Raw genomic sequence first — 15,107 nt, 5'->3', positions numbered from 1 at the left:
CACTGGGCTCTTAATAGAGCTGATGGTACAGTATCCCATAATTCCTAGTGTGCACCCATGTTCTCTGTATTGTCAGATAATGCCTGTTAAATCATGGGGTGAACTGCCAGCAGATAGTCAAAGAAGTTTTAAACAGGATTATGTTCAATTATCTATTAAAATCGATATACTTTGTCTCATCCATTAATCTTTATGATTTGCCTTTGAACAGCATTAGAACGGCTTTAGCGACAATCATTCTGGCTGAGTGTGCTGGGAATAGGAGTCCATATGCCATACCAACATTAATTGCACCAGTTTAGTAATTAACCATCAGACTGTCCGTACGCTTCACACTAAATGCAGCATTGTGCTCACAGCAGAGTTACATCAATATATCCAGAACAGCTCGCACGGTTATCTTCAACACACAATGCTAAACACACAGTTCTACTTGGTTGCCATAGAAACTGCACTGCTGCATCACCCTATTGTGTGTCCAGTACCTTGCCGTTGATTCAGTTTTCCTGGAAAGCTTCCAAAGCCCCAAGCCGTTCTCGGTGTACTGCAAAATATCTCATTGCATAATCTCATCATCTTTCACATTATATAAGACAAACAGAAAGAGCATACTCATCAGTGGCAAACACAGAAGGATTAGCACAGGAACGCGGGCCCCCGGTCCTTTGCCACGGAGTTCACGGACAGAAAACAAAAACGGCTGCAGCACAAATCTCTTTGCACAACATTAGCTGGGCCGGAGAGCCTTGTTCAATGACAGATAATTACCCCATTGTACACAAGTTCCCAAGAGAATCAGAAAAATAATGTCCGAGTGTAAACATTTTGGCAACAGCAAACGATCTTGCATACTTTGAAACATTGTATAATTAGTACGCCTAGCTCTGGTGACATCATACAACTAGGGACCGATTTTCAATTCTAGGGCTCTCTGGCACCTGACCTCCACTCCAGCAGCAACAATATGTTCTATTATAGAAATATTATAGCTACCATCCACATTATAAGCACCAAAACACATGTAGCTTAATTAAGTGGTTTTGGTGTAGAGATCACGCCACTGTAGTCTCACTGCTCAGTTCTCCATTTAGTAAATAAATCACTTTCAGGTTTACGCAGTCCTAGCCCCACCTACCCTAGCTGTGACTCACAGAGCTTGCATTAAATGTTTTTATTATTTTCAAATCAGTACAGTGTGTTTACTTTAGAAGTTTTCATCTCTTCCTCTGTAAATTGAACTTTTATCACACGGAAGGCACCTGCCGGGTTTAGCAGGCTATTAAGAGAGCAGGAACTACTTTTAATTGAAACACCCTGTGCAATAAACTAAGTTTAAACATTAACTCTCGATTTACGGGAAATGTGTAGGTAGGCTGTGTAAGGCACAGCCAGGAGAGGTGTTGCTAGGGCTCACAAAGTGATTTAACTCCTAAACCATAACTGCATTTGATTTTCCTTTTTTTAAAAAAGTGTCCAGAACACCAGAACTGAGGTCGTTTGAATTTCCAGACGCTGTGGAATTTTCACTTATCAGATTTTTGTTCTTTCCCAGTCGAAAAATAAATAAATATATCAATAGAAAATCTCCAATTAACTCATTCACACAACATCTGCGGCAGTCATGGCCTCTGCAAAAAACCATTAGTTGAACTTGCAAGCATCATTTCACTTGAATTTTTCAGTGTGTGTACAAGTCAGCACACACAGACACACACACACACACACACACGGAAGGAAACTTCACTTTGTGGTTTGTCACTTTGTATAGTTATTTTGACTTTATTAGGATAGAGGACAAGCTGTATTTTAAATGCCATCAAATTACTATTTCTTCCTTGGAGCTCGTAAAAGGGACACTATAGGCACCCAGACCACTTTATATCATTGAAGTGATCAGGGTGCACTGACCCTGTTCCGTAAACCTTAAAATGTAAGACACTGCAGTTTTAGTGAAACTGTAATGCTTACAATGCAGTGTTAAGGTTGCCTCTAATGGCAGTCTACCAACCAGCCACTAGAGGTGCTTCCAGCCGTTTCAGAGTTTAACTCCGTGAAACAACACTGGATGTCCTAACGCTTTCCATGAGGACGTCCAACGTCTTCAATATCCCTGTAGGTAAGCATTGATTCAATACTTGCACATGGCAAAGACCGAAAGTGCGTGAAGCATTGCCGCGCATGGACACAAGCTTCCCCCTTGCAATGACGTCAAAGGAGGCGGAGACAGAGACATACCTCGGAGCTGGAATCAGGCAACTGTTTAAAGTGTTTTTAAACCTTTTATTGCCATGGTGTGGTGGTGCAGGGGCAGGAGGACAGTATAGTGTTAGGAATACAGCTCTGTATTCCCAACACTAGTATGTTCCTTTAAACTGCGTAATGGCTATCCACATATCACAGCAAACCGTAAACAAGGCTGTGTGTAAACTGATGGACTTATTTCAAGTCTGTTGTGCAGAATTCGAGGGATACAAATCTAGTCTGACTGCAGCTAAACAGTATACTGAGGAATTTTTTTTTAAATTTGTTTTTGCATAAATCTTTATTGCATCGGGGCAAATGCTACCCCAGGAAGCCTGGGGAATAGATGTCTGGCTGGAGGATATTGTCCCCAAATGCATGTGATCAAAATTGACAGAGCCACCATTTGTTAAACCTGCTACACACAGAGAAAAGAACATTTAATTGAATTGTCAGGTGTATCAGCGCAGAAGTTACAATCCTAAGTGTCTGTAGGTATTTGTCTCTGTAGGCAGAATTGTAAATACGTATGTCTGTGTGCATATATGTGTTCACCTATTAGAATTTGTCACAAAACCCAACAATGCTCCTCCAGAGTTTGCACCCTGAATCTGCCCACGGAAAATAGGAAGGTCACTTTTAACTCAATTTCACTTTAAGTAAACTTAGTTGCAAATATCATGCATGAGGCCACTAAACTCTAGAAGAGGACACTAGACCACTCTGAGAGATAGACCATTCTATCAATTGCTGCAGAGTTCAGGTAAACTCAGAAGAGACTTCATCAGAGCTGGATTTAGGCAGAACATGTTTTATTGACCTAGCCTGGTAGCCGATGCACAGCGTTTAATAACCAGACCCTACGGGACCGGATAACAAGAAAAATAGATAATTCTAACAATAGCAATAGTCATCCATGGCAGACGACCAAACAGGCTAATGTTCGAAGGGCGATGATGTACAGTGTAACCTTGATGATTAGGATTGGTTCCTCTCCACATCATGTAAATAGCTTTGCATTTCACGGTTATTTTTCAAACAATTCCCAGCCAAAATTGAAATTCCCACGCCTCCTTTAATCTAGAACCTTTCCCAGAAAAATACAAGACTTTTCCAGCCACGTCCTATCTCCTATCGATGCACAGAACTCCGTGTTGAAAGATTCCCATTATGAAATAAAGATCACTCCCTAAGCCTCTCTGTTCCCTAAATGCACCAGGAAGCGGTGAAATGTCAAATGATTCCCTTTCAACTTATTACAGGAAGCAGTGAAAATACACAAACAACAAAAAAATATATAGTAAGCGGCAAAAGGCTATTGCTACAAAAAAATAAAATAGCAGCTCTGAACGCTATCCTTGGATAATTCTGTATGGAATGCTCTTTGCCAAGGTGAATCACTAGGAGAATACAACTGTGAAATATCATACGTCCTAAGTGTCCCTATTTATGAGCGACATTCTCTATTCTCTGACCCTATTTTGTATCCTTATTATGCTCTTTTTCTAGGAGCTCCATATTGTTGGTGTGGCTGAGTATCACAGAGCTCCACAGCAATAATACTCCCAGTACTGTGTCTTTAACCTGCAATAAATGTGTTTAGAAATCAGTTTGTAAATAAGATACATTGCTCTTTTACCAAATTACATTTTAGTTCTCCACTTGCACCCCTAACATTTGAGTGAAATACTCAATGTATACTCTCGTTTCTCTCTATCTACACGCAGCACATTGCATACAAAATGTATGTTTAATTAGTAAGTGAGCAAAATGCAGTTGACATTATGTAGAATGCAACTAAGGACAGTTGGAGTAGGAATCTAGGGATGAAATGTGTAACAGATTACGGATGAATGTAGCTAAATCAGTATAATTATTTTTATTTATTCAAACTATAACCTTGTTGCAGACTTATTTTGGGGGGTACAGTAAATAGCCAATTGTTCACTGTAGCAACACTTGCAGACAGGGATGTACTAAAAAGTGCAAAAAAGTGCAAAAAATAATCAAACAACATTTTGCTGTTAATAGTCCTAATAGTAATTTAATGAATAGAAATGGTAATGTATTCGTTTAACGTGGGTTATTTTTGTGTAAAGGATATTTACCAAGAGCATTTTTTGTTCACTATTTATCACAAGTGCACGATTATATACTCTTTGTATTGGATTGTCAAAGGAACGCTCTACCACTACAGAATTATTTATTTGTTTGTTTGTGGAACTAGTGCCTTACGTGCTGGTCTAGTAAGAAAAATAAAATGACATTAAATTCTAAGATTGCATGTTACATTCCCTCCTGACTACCTACCCATCATTTACCAGTTCTCAGTTCCTAAAAAGATTCTCGGTATGTGACGTATTTGACTCTATCACTCTACATTCCAGAGCTTTGTTCCCTTCGAACACCTCACCCCAGAACTGGGACACTATAAAGAGGATTTTCAGAAAAAAACACCCTGTGGGTGGCATTGGGATTTATGGCTAACTTTATAACTAGATATACTAATTTTTCGTGATTTTTCCTACTTGTGATAGAACAGTGCTTGGAATCACATTTTAGACTAAGATAGACAATCTGGAGCTGTGGTTTTCAGTCCTTGCTGACATACCAATTGTCCAAGTTTTTCCAATGCAACAGATTGAGAATTGCGTAAATCGCAGTCCATTGATGTTGGTGGTGTTAGCGTGCTTTTTCAGCACAAAAAACCTCAGAAGGCGAATGTAGGGCTTTTAAGTGTAGAAATACATAGAAAGCTACAAGTTGTACAAGCCTGCCTGCCTGCCTTGATTCGTCATAACTTGGCAGGTGGAATCACTTGAAATACTCTTCCCAAGTATATTCTGCTCTATAAAAACATTGCAATCTGTATCTTTCAGGTGACGTGATTTACAAAACCTAGTGATGCTTAACGCCTTCAGGACCAAGAGCAGTCTGTTGCCATAATCTAGCCTTAAAGACCTTATTTCGACACAGAATGTCCATCACACTTAGAGACAACCAGACTCTACGGACACCGAATAAGTAGAGAATTCCTTTTTGGTAGATGATCTGCATAGACCAGCTTACTAGAACAGCAAATAATACATTTTGGTTCATAAGGGGTTAAACACAATAGAACTGATTAGAGAAAAAAAACCATAATATAACATTTCCGCATTTTGAGATCATTTTTTGTACGATCCCTCACAGCAGAAGATTCTACAGGACAGTGAAAACATCTGGAATGTTCGCGATTAATCAACCCAGTGTAAGCGCATTCAATTATCAGGAATGGTGAGTGGACACCGGTGCCATGTTTTTCTAATTTCCAGGATCCCCTTGTTTTGAATTAGTCAGTACTCCCATAGACTTCTTCGCATTACAGAGTAAATACACTACTGGTTTACTCATCTTGTACTCATTAAGGGCCCACATTGGAGATGACATCAGCCCAGCTGTGCAGTTTATTGCCAAGAACACAGAGTTATTGGATTTGCTCACTTGCTGATGATTCCATTAAATGCGGTTGGGTAAGGGGCAGGTTTCATCACGATCGCAAGGTTCTACTGCCTGATGCTGTGAAACAACAAATCATCCGATTGCTGCATGATTTTAAAAGATTACTTTACTCCCTTTTCAGAACAGCAGGCTTTAAATCTCACCGAGACTAAAAAATTAAATTGGAAACACCCTCTTTTAGAATACGGCTTTGTTTAGTTTCCACGCAAATATTGTTCTCTTAATCTATATTTAAAGAAGGGTGATTTTGTACAGATAATTCTGCTTCTTGTTGGCCCTTCGTTGGGAATTGTGAACAAGTTGCACTTTGTAAACTACTGATCTCCTACTTTACATAACGGCTTTTAGATTTCTCATACATCTCTTCTTGGTGCTTTGGCCTCTCTAGGCCCATGTCTAGAATGATTAAAGGACCACTCTAGGCACCCACTTCAGCTTAATGAAGTGGTCTAGTTGCCAGGTCCAGCTAGGTTTAACCCTTTTTTCTATAAACATAGCAGTTTCAGAGAAACTGCTATGTTTATATTTGGGTTAAACCAGCCTCTAGTGGCTGTCTCATTGAAAATCACAGTGAGAAGACGCCAGCGTCCATAGGAAACTATTGTAAATGCTTTCCTATGAGACTGGCTGAATGCGCATTCAGCCAAAGAGGAGGAGAGGAGGCGGAGAGAAGGAGGAGAGTCCCCCGCCCGGCGCTGGAGAAAGAGGTAAGTTTAACCCCTTCCTCTCCATCCAGCCCGGCGGGAGGGGGTCCCTGAGGGTGGGGGCACCCTCAGGGCACTATAGTGGCAGGATATAATGCCTGTTTTGTTTTTTACTCCCCCCTAAAACACAATCCCTTCTGACATACACACACACACACACATACATCACCCTCACACACACACACACACACAATACTTCCAAACACTGCTCTGGCTCACTATCATTCCCCCAGTTGCTTCCTCTCACACACACACACACACACACACTCTACAGCACCCCTAAACACATTACATTCCAGACACACACTAGATCCCTATATACACTCTGAATCCGCTATCTATATACACACACTCACTAGATCTCCTATATACATTCTGGGTCCTTCAAACACACACTAGACTCCTATACACACACACACACACACACTACATTCCTAACATACACATTCTGGATCCCCTATACACACACTAGATTCCTTGTAAGCACATACTACACCCCTAAACACACGCTCTCTACAACCCCTACAAACACTACATCACCTATACATACAAACACACACTATAGCCCGTATGCACACACTTGCTACGTCCCCTATACACACACACACACACATTCTCTACAGCCCCTAGCCACATATGCATTACATTACACCACAAACACAACACGACTAAAACCGACCTTATTACACAATACCACACCACAATCAGCTCACTCTACACACACGCAATCCTACAAGCAGGCTCCAAACACATGCCAGATTCGCTTTCCTGGCCCTTTTGTCTCCTGGTATCCCTTTATAGAGACACCAGAGACAAGTTGCAAGGAAACACAGTGCACGCATGTTATTAAATTTGCTTGCACTGTGCAGAACAAATACAGGGCTTTTTTACTCATGCTCTTTAGCAGAGTTCTGCGCATGGTCTGCCCTGGAAGAGCATTGAACCAACATGCTCACTTTGAGAGGGGGCGTGTTTGTCATTGGTGATGACAAAACACACCCTCTCTGCCCCGCCCCCTTCTTAGTGGGCCGCTGTGATAAAAAAATGCCCGGGCGAATTTATTTTTTTTCCCAGTCCAGCCCTGGTAGCGAGTACACATTAAATGCAGGGCTGGACCAAAGAAACCTCAATGTACTTTTAGGATCAATTTTCAAAATTCTGCTTTTTTATGATTAGTATGGCAGCAAGTCCTTTTTCTTCCAATTAAACATTTTCCTTAAGCGATCATACACATTTATCTGTCTATGTAAGCTCAGCATTATGATCTCCTACCCATCATGCATCAAGTCCTTAAATTCTTCTCTGTCTATATATAGAAATGTGGCTCATATTGTAGGGGACAGCTACCCCATAAGTAATCTGCACGATCCAAAGGAACATGCCAGGGAAGAAGGAATTAAGGGATTATAAGCACCATAACCACTGCAGTAGACAGGAATTAGCATAACACACACTGCAGTAGTGATGTCACAAAAGACAGGAAGGACTGAAAGCACCCAAGGGACTTCTGTAAGCAATTAAAAACGGTTTGATTTCTTACCATGAGAGTGCCCTAGGACTCTGTGCACAAGCACCAAAATAGCGTGCTGTAGTGGTTATGGTGCATACAGTGCCCTGTTAAGGATGATAACAATCCCTGCTGTGCAGACACAGGTTAATAAGACATGTCCATTCTATTATTTTTTCACATCCTGTAGTTAAATGTTTGTAGCTCTTATTGTTAGGAGGGACTCTTCTTTCCAAAGTAATATAAAATTCCCTTCCTACCACATCAGGGTTTTTTTGAGTTTTTTTTTTATTTTTTTTAAACACACTAAGGTATGTTTCGTGCCAATGTACGTGCGTCACTTCTAAAAGGAACATTGAAAACTTCCAAGATTCCAAGAACAATTCACTTTGCATGTCAAGCGCTGTTTAGTAGAATTGCACGGCAGCCAAAATTCCCGAAGCATGTATTCTGGAAAACATGTTCAACTGTAAAAACTGTCAAAGAATGACTTCTTTTCATTAAGACTCAGACTCAAACCGGAATACCAACATTGCTCCAGTCATAGTAATAACAACCTGATTTTAACATTAACCAGAACGATCACTTATCGAACTGTGACAGTATCTCTTTCCCACACTGCAGTAACCGCCAATTGAGCACTTACTGGGGTGAGTGATACAGAGATGGCACGTACAAATTGTACAACAAGGTTAGTCTGGCATATGATACAAATTAGACAATTAACATTCTTCTTATTATTTTTTATAGTATAGCCCACAGATGTACAAGATCCACAGCAGTCGCAAAACTACAACTCCCATGAGGCTTTGCTTGCCTACGGGGTATTTTTTATATTTTACATTTAGTGTGGACTATATTAACAGTCCATTGCAACATTTAAAAAAAAATAAAAAAATTATATTTTTAAAAATATATTTTCAGAAATCATCATAATATTCAGGAAATGCTGAAAGTATTTCTGAAGATAGGTAAAAAAAAATTTTTGCCTAGTGACCAAAAAAAAAAAAAAAAAAAAAAAAAAAAGCAGTCCAGGAAAACACCTACAGTATACTATCATTGCGTTTTATTAATATTACGTTTCTTAATATTACTATGGTTTTAGATTGCTTGTTTTGCACATGTTTTAATTAAATTATCGATACAATGCATTAAGAACAAGAAAAAAAAAAAATATCCTTCCCAGTTCTTCCTATCCTTCCCAGTCTGGATTGCTTCTTCTCACTTTACAATGTCGATTTTAAAGTAGGCTACGGACAAACTCAGCTACCTGCAAGCACAAAAACTGATTGTTTTCAGTAAACATTTCAAGCTGGAACTCATTTTTGAAAACTGCATCTGAAAGACAGACATCAAATTTCCACTGAGGTTTACTTTGGCCGGACTAGTTGATGGATGTTTACGTACAATGTTGAGAACTTGTGTTCACTGGTCCTCAGGGTAGAAAATGTTACGTTCTGTTCAGCTGTTTGAGATGCTGTTGAAAGGTGAGTCATTCCATAAGTACTTAGGCTGAAGTTAAAGGAACAAATGTTGGCCAAGGAAGACCGTTCAGAAACGCACAGAAATATGCTCATGGTGATAGATCATGCCCAGTCCATCTCAAATTCTACATGTTTGTAGATTGCAAAGCCATCATTCAAAGCCAGTCAGATGCGTGTTGAAGGCGATGGAAACCATAGGCCAACAACTCTCGGAGGATCAGAAGTTACTCAAGTTCACATAAAAACTAAGAGCAGCCAGTAGAACACAACAAAGAGAACAACGTCAGTGGAACAAAATCAAACAGATCTTCGGAGACTGAACTATCACATTAGCGGAGATTGATCCTATGACACCTGGGGAGAGAATTATTGTGTGATAAACACACATTACTCGCTTTAAAAAAAAAAAAAAAAAGGAAATGACAAGTTTGAAGCAAATGACAGGAACTGCTCAGCAAGACAAGGACATTGTTCCGTAAGAACTTTGTAAAAGATTTTAATCTTCTCCACACATGGGAAAAGTAGTGATATCATGATTAATCTGTTTCTCGTCAACCTGGAAGAACATTGGAAACAGAAACATTACCAGAGAATTGCTTTGGATTAACTCTGCATGCGCAGCATTGCAACAGGCAAAATCTGACACCCTCAGCTGATGTGGCTTGCGACTCACACTAGGTTCAGTTAGCCAAGGAGTTTATGGAAGCATCATGAGAGTCAAGGTTTGCCATTGGTAAAGCCCAAGCCGACGAGGTTCTCTGCAGTTCTCTGCTCACCTGGCTAACAAGTGTTCACAGTTGTATTCGAGAAACACATCAAAGACTTGTATTAATCTGGCTTGGTTTGTGGCTTGCAACGCCACAAGCATTTGAGGTTGCCCCCCCCTTTATGCACACCACACGCCTGATGTTTTCATAATCATTGACCAAGAAAGGACATTAAAACCTCTAGGGGAAAAAAAAAAGAAAGAAAGAAAATCGGCAGCAGATTTAAATACAAATAATGATGGTTTCCAGATGTCTTTGTTCTCCATAGATGTGGGGAACTATTCAATGCCTCAAAAAACAAAAAAACAAAAAACGAAGCAAGCGTATTCTAATGCCAGTGTTGGTTTGGCTGAATTTCAATCTAGGATTCCTGAAACATCCAGAATAAGAAACTGAATAAACAATTAATTCCATTTCAAATCAAACATATATTTTTTTTATTTTGTATATGTGTTTTGTACGCACTGGAAAACAATTTTTTTATTTATTTATTTTTTTAGATCAACCAATTTTTCTTAGAGGAACACTATAGCGTTCGGAAAACAAAATATTTATTCCTAACACTGTAGTGTATTTAGGTACTGTGAGGGTTTGAAAGGCGACTTTTATTTATTTAGAAAGACAGCCACTAGAGTGATGTTTAACCCTGAAACTGAACCATTGCAGTTTCTACAAAACGGTTAAAAGTAAAAGGGGCCACTGGACATAGACCGCTTCATTCAGATAAAGTGATCTGTGTCCTCCTTTAAAGAAAATTAACTTACAGCCAAATCCCAGGGGACATACCTTCTAAACAAAGAGTGCAGGCTCCATGGTGAGATTATGAACTAATCAGAGGACTGTGCAGGAGGCAGAAGGTCTAGCAGGAGACAGCACAGACATCCATTGAGCTCACATTTCCTTGATTGGAATGAGGAAGAACTGTGGCCTTCAGTTAAGTACCCTGGCAGCCCATTCTTGATAAAGACGGAAGGATTGAAGCAAGAGGTTGGCTTAGACGCAAAATGTAGCAGTTTTTTTTTGTTCTAGTCGAGCCCTGATATTCAATAACTATTAATTGTTGGGTTCTGTATGAGAACTATCCAAATTAAAGTCATTAAAAAACTAAATCATTCTACCCTCATCATGGTGTCATTAATTTAGAATGTAGGCTTGCAAACAGCACTCTACCTTATCCATCAGCTTGTCTGTCAAATTAAGTCTGTAATAACCGGTAAGCATTTTATTATGCACTGCATAAATTACAGCACGGTATAAATAAGTGGTAATAATTAACTTAATAGATACCCTTGCATGTTAAAGAGACTCATTTCAGGTTTGCAACTCTTCATTTACAAACATACATTTTTGGGGGGCGGTAGCCTATTTTTAGAAAAATAATTGTGTATAAGAGTGTACTTGTGTCTAGAAAGCGCAAACCTGATCGCACTGGAATGTCAAACAGTTTTAGGAAAACATGGCTGAGCAGGGACGCGGCAGCTACAAGAATATATTTAGGGGAGGGGAAGCCATAAACCGTAAAAGCTCAGCATTCATATTTCTACCAAGTAAATCCTACTTTAGAGAACGACTGTGTTAAAATAGAGGCACTGATCACGTAAGGTCAACAGCAAAAGAAATCCTTATTTCTAAACTAAGAAGGGCAGGAAACAAATGTTAAAACAATTAAGTTGGAATGAATTAGTCAGGTAGCGAGTGACGTTATTTGAACTTCCTGAATATCTTAAGTGAAGCAAAATCACGACGGAAAACAAAACAGAAAATCCTTTTTGGAGTCTCCTGGACATCTCACACGTACCCCCCCCTTTCTTTAAATGAAGGGATTCCTTGGGAAAGCACCCAAATAATATTTTACATCCACTTCGCTTTTTTAACATGTTTTTTTTTTTATTAACACACAAACGTAATGAGTGAAGCAAATAAATGAATCATTAAGAATCGACAATAGAATACAAGTCTCAGAATTAGCAATGTATACAAAATAGCCAAGAGTATCCGTAAGGGTAATGTGTCTAGGTCCGTGATGGCGAACCTATGACGCGCGTGTCAAAGGTGACACGCATTGTTTACGGATGGTCATCGCCCAAGAATAGTGAACACGCGCTGCGCTTACTTTGTACGCACTCCCGTCACTCCTTGCTAACGTCCTCGCGTTTAATTGTGTGTCACAGCAACGCTAGGGTAAGCCCCGGGTCATAGCGCAGCACGGTCTCCAACACTCCTTCCGCGAATCCGCCCTAATCCCGGAGCCCAGAACACGTATCCTGAACCGGCTTGAGAACTGTAAGTAAGGTTAGCAATCCTCAACACCTCCAGCACAAGTTTAATGGGACAGAGCTCTTCTTTACTCCCCAGACTGCTGTTAGTTAAAGGCAAACTTTATTCTACGGACTTTAAACCAACCCTGCATCAGCAAATTATGCATTGTCTCAATAAAAGATAGAAGTTTCCCTGGTGTGAAAAAATATCACCATTTAACACATTTTATGCCAAAAGGCAGTGCAGAGAATGTCTCTCCCTGGACTCAGAAAATAATGTGAAATCTTTTCACAACCAAGAAAACTTTGTCATTGTAATCCACATAAAACCATGTTTAAAGAGACACTACAAACCAATAAAAAAAAGGTTTGTCTTGAAAAAAAATTCTATTTATAAATATACCCAATACCATTCCCTGTCAATCAATCAGTTGTATGCAGACAGCTGACTAACAGAAGAGACCAGGAGAACCCTGCCATAGGCAGTTTGCATTTTGCTGCAAACCGGTCTCATGCTTCCTGGGGTAACAAAGGACAGACAGAGCTACAAATATCACAAAATTATGGATATTTCTAGATGTGACGGCACCCGAGTTAAGCTAGTTTTTTTTTTTTTTAATGCATTTTGACACACCGAGCTCAAAAGGTTCGCCATCAGTGGTGTAGGTCTACAGAAAATGCTAAATATGATAATAAAAATAGGTGCCCTCGCTTAGAACTTCACTTTGGAGTCACTTAATTGTGCAAAGCTCACAATTGAGGTTTATCGTAATTGGTTTCATTTTCCACAGAGGTCCATTTTTTTTCTGGCTATGGGTATTTTAATATAAACACATTAAAATTGTGAGACGGAAAACCTAGGTGTTTTGGGGAATTTTCCAGTTCAGCCATTTTAAACTCAAACCTGAAATTTACTTTGAATTGTTGGAAATTTAAGGAGAATTCCAACGTTCATTAAAAGCAGAGCTTGTGTTTTCTAGAATGTTCGTACAACATGGAACTCAATTTAATATTGTTTGATAAGCTTTCAAAATGATTTAATACTTTTGGATAAACTTAAAAAAAAAAAAAAAAAAAAAAATGATTTTTTTTCAACATATTAAAAATATCAAAAAAAGATGATAGCACACCAGTGATGTTGGCTGCTGAAGAGCATCCCGCTGGAAGAATATAGCGGTGCCCGCCAGTGAACAGGTTCAGGTAAGCAGAATTCACCTTATTCTGCCCCCTAACTCGGCCACTGGACCCCCAGCAGCAAATTCTGCAAAGTCCCCAGACGGTGACAGTGCCGCTTTCAAATATGAATTGCCATGAGCAGGTTTACATATTTAAACCTTTCATGAATGCACAAGCCCACTGATTTCAAACATCCTTCAGCCATACAGAGGAAACACCGCTTCATCAACGGCCATTAGAAGAAATTCATCTGCTACATTCCCCGGCACATCTTCACACACTCAAATTTGCCCTCAATATGTATTTTTGGAGAAATAAAAGTAAAAAATAAAAATCTCAAAAATGCTGTAACATCTTAATGCAACAGCAGCCAAAACATAGATTCATCCCCACATGGAGTTTTGGGGACCCACATTCCGTCATTCTTGACGCGTAAACTTACAGCTGTTGCTGAAGTGAGACTAAAAGCATTGTAAACCTTCGAGCAGTTTGAAGAAGACGACGACGGTGGGAATTGTACATATGTTGAGATTTTCTGTATTCGCTACTTTTCCTGCAGGATTTTAAATGTGACACACGCATCCAAAATGCTAATAGGGTTTTCACTGAACTGTGAAATACTGGGAACTCAAGTGAGATTTCAAATTTTAGATCAAAAGGGCCAATCAGAAAAAAAAAAATATGTCTTGGATAAATTTTACATTTTGACTATTTTAATCTACAATTTGAAATGAATTTAGAATTTGTGACCATCGATACTTGAGTGAATAACACTGTAGATCTATATAATGCACTTCTTCTCCGTCTGGTATACTCTATTATACCATCAAGACTAGTCTTTTATTGAATAAGGATGATGTAAATGTGTTAAAATAATATCCATAAGGCTTTCTTGTTTGAATTTTGGTTAAAGAGAACGGTCACTGCTGAAATTTACGCCAGTGAATGTAGCAGTGGAATACACATAAATTTCTATAACTTTTTAACGTAAGGTTATGTTTGCTTTTAACTTTATAAAAAGATTAAGCAAATTACATCATAATCCAGGACAGACAATGCCAGGGCAAGCATTGCCAATGAAGACAAGACGAAAAAACAATGTGTAATTTCATGACTGCTAGGTGGAAAGGATAGATCGTATAGCAATTATTTGACAGATACCGAGGTGTGAATTTCTACATTTAATTTTAAATTTCACACCTCACAAATACTTGTTAAATGTTGGGAAGAAGAAAGATAATATTAATAATTCTTTGAAGTGATGGTCTCCCATTTAAATGGGAATTCTATAATCCACTTGAACTTCTATAAAGCCAATTCAGCAATTCAGTAGCCAGAATGTGTGTCTGTTGCCTTGCTTTGTAAAGAAATGTCATAGGATTAGCATCTGCAATGCCCCTCTGAAGGCGGCCAGTTTCAGATTGATTGGCGTAGGACCAGCTCTATATATTCTGAGATCGAAATTCAGT

General features: G+C 39.1%; 1 protein-coding gene across 1 annotated transcript in view; it reads right to left on the bottom strand.

Moving 5' to 3' along the window:
• The window catches only part of SIK2 (salt inducible kinase 2), a 122,416-nt gene that overhangs the window by 57,188 nt on the left and 50,121 nt on the right, over window positions 1–15,107 (bottom strand). The gene's annotated exons all lie outside the window — the stretch shown is intronic.

This window comes from Pelobates fuscus, chromosome 11 (genome assembly GCF_036172605.1).
Source record: "Pelobates fuscus isolate aPelFus1 chromosome 11, aPelFus1.pri, whole genome shotgun sequence".
Taxonomy (NCBI): domain Eukaryota; kingdom Metazoa; phylum Chordata; class Amphibia; order Anura; family Pelobatidae; genus Pelobates; species Pelobates fuscus.
Note: the sequence above shows the minus strand (reverse complement) of the source record. Positions and strands in the feature narration are given on the sequence as shown.